The sequence below is a fragment of the Panthera uncia genome, chromosome C2 (genome assembly GCF_023721935.1).
Source record: "Panthera uncia isolate 11264 chromosome C2, Puncia_PCG_1.0, whole genome shotgun sequence".
Lineage (NCBI taxonomy): Eukaryota > Metazoa > Chordata > Mammalia > Carnivora > Felidae > Panthera > Panthera uncia.
In genome coordinates, this window is record NC_064810.1 from 691,794 (window position 1) to 694,409 (window position 2,616).

Below are 2,616 nucleotides of genomic sequence, written 5' to 3' on the forward strand. Positions count from 1 at the left end.
CAGCACGCTCGTGTCAGAAAGTCTTTCCTGACGGACAGACTGTCCCTGCTCCTCTGAGGACTCTGAGCCAGGCCTGTCACCTCCCTGGCTGCTCATGAATGAGCTGGAGACAATCTTTGCTACATCCTCACCCCATGCTTGTGTGAGAGGCATGTTTTTAACTTTTGGAAAACCAGACTTGGACAGTGAAAATGTGCAAGTCTGTGTGGGCCGTTGTCGCTATAAATGACATTGGCCAGGCCACCTCACTTGTTCCATGAGCCGCAGATGCTCCCAAGCCAGCCTGGAGTACAGACGAGCCCTACGTACTGTCATCGGGATGTCTCCTCCGCCCACAGACATCTACCCAGGCCGTGGCGACGGGTCAGACTCCTCTCTCTGGGGGAGGGGGGAAAGCCTGGTCCCAAATGGGGAAGCTTTGCTCTTTCTGGGAAGGAATGCTGGCTCCGGGCACAAAAGTAAGTCTCTTGAAGGGCATAAAGCTTCAAAATGCACAATCTAGTGCCTTTCCCTCCTTCCCTCTGGCCGCTGAGCATCCAGCGTGGGGAGGAAGACCCCCGGGGCCCAGCCCTCCTGAGACTTGACTTGCAGTCTACGCGGCAGAACCAGAGACCAAGAGGGCTTGCTCTTGTTCAACCTGCCATAAAGGGAGAAATGTTATTTATTTATTTTTTTTAAGTTTTTTTTTTTTTTTTAAGTTTATTTATTTGTGAGACAGAGAGAGACAGAGCATGAACGGGGGAGGGTCAGAGAGAGAGGGAGACACAGAATCGAGAGCAGGCTCCAGGCTCTGAGCCATCAGCCCAGAGCCCGACGCGGGGCTCGAACTCACGGACCGCGAGATCGTGACCTGAGCCGAAGTCGGACGCTTAACCGACTGAGCCACCCAGGCGCCCCGAAATGTTATTTTGAAAATTGGCTGCACTTTAGCTGACAGCTTGAGGAAGGACAGGAGACTTCCTGGGGTCGGGGCCCCCTTCCTGGAGGTTCAGGCTGTGCAGGACAGCTCCTGCCTCATCCATGCCCACTGCTGCTCTGGGCAGAAGGGCACGGCGACGGGGCGGCCTGGGTCGCATGGAGAGTCAAGCCACAGGAGCGCTGAACGGTCCCTGAGGGGCTGGGGTCCTCGGAGGGAAGAGACGGGAGCAAGATCTCAGGGCACAAAGAAGGCACAGGGGCTCGGGGGCTGGTTTCCAGGGGTGTGCTGCACCTCCCCCGGCCTCCGATGTCCGGGACCATGGCGGTCACCCCAGCCCCCATCCTGGGCTGAGGCAGTGACCAGCCTGGGGGGCTCGCCACCCTTCACTGCCTGCCCCTCCCCATACCGGACAGACTTATAGGCTCACAGGGGTATTAGACGTTAAATAAACACAGAACAAGCCAGGCAAGAAGACTGTGCCCAGTGAGCCCCAGGGCGGCCCCGATTCCCTGCCAGGCGTGTGTGCCATACGTGATGGGAGTGTGTGGTGTGCGCCAGGTGTGGCCCGTCCAGTCACAGCTGCAGCCCCAGCGCCCAGGCTCTCACTTCGGCCGAGTGGCTCTGCAGTGCCCTCTGTTCACTTAAGCCTTCCCATCTGTGTGACCGAACTGGGAAGACCAAATTCTGGCCATAAATGGAAGCATTTCGAGGGGGCCCCAGTCAACTGCCAGATGAGCTGGGAGATGACTAAGCAGCCAGAGAGAAGGAGAGAAGTTTCTCGGTGCAAAGTGTGGCTGTCTTCCCGGAGGGTCAGCGTGTGACCAATGTGCCAGCTGTGGGAGGGTGTGCTCGCCCGGGTCTTGGCGCCTTCTGGTAAAAGCGAACTTGGAGGGTTCTCAGCTGGGTAAAGGGAAATCTCAAGGTTGGCCACTTAAAATCAGTTGAAAGTTAATGGTTAAAGGACTTTCTTTTTCAAAGTTAGGGCTCGGTGATGTCGGAAAACTTTCTACGTGGATTTACACGTAGTCTGTGTGTTCATACCGCGAAACTGTTAATCATCATCAGATTTGGTCAGTTTAATGAAAACCGGGCCAGAGAGGTAATTATTTAGTGTGTTAAGAAACACTTTTAAGAAATCTGTTGCTATGCAGCCTCATTGTTTTCCTTTCAAAATGGCGTTTTCTTTCTTTGCTTCCCATTTCTCCCAGTTTTCTTCCGAGAATCCCACAGCACTGTAGCACAGCGTGGACACGGTCGCGGATGTGCGAGAACCAACTTCCCACGAGGGAAGAGTCTCTGGAGCATAGCCGCGGGCGGGTGGGTCCGCAGCCGAGCGGGGGGGGTCCTGCAGGCGCACCCCCCCGCGGGCAGGCGAGGGTTCTGCAGGGGGCGCGCTCACGGCTCCCAGGCCCCTGCGGCTGCCCAGAGGAACGCGGCCTCCCCTGAGGATGGCCCAGGGGTCTCCCAACACCGGGCCCCTCGGACGGTCACACGGGAGTGTCAGGAAGGGGCAGGGCGCTCTTGGTGCTCACCCTGCCCTCGGTGACAAGGGACCTCAGCCCAGAGAGGAAGCTTGTGCCGGGCAACACAGGTGAAGACTGCGGGCTTGGGACTTGGACCAGGTGGGGCTGTGTGCTCCCCCGCATCTGGGGCACGCGGCGACACCCCGTTTCCCAGCCTTCTTGTCGGGTGGGGTC

At 57.6% G+C, this 2,616-nt stretch overlaps 1 long non-coding RNA gene across 1 annotated transcript; it reads right to left on the minus strand.

The window, feature by feature from the left end:
- Nucleotides 1-662: 662 nt before the first annotated feature.
- Nucleotides 663-1,644, minus strand: LOC125922056 (uncharacterized). Its single transcript, XR_007457568.1, has 2 exons — nt 1,451-1,644; nt 663-1,125 (listed from the first exon to the last, which is right to left on the minus strand). It is a non-coding gene; the product is annotated as an uncharacterized LOC125922056 (long non-coding RNA).
- Nucleotides 1,645-2,616: the final 972 nt, after the last annotated feature.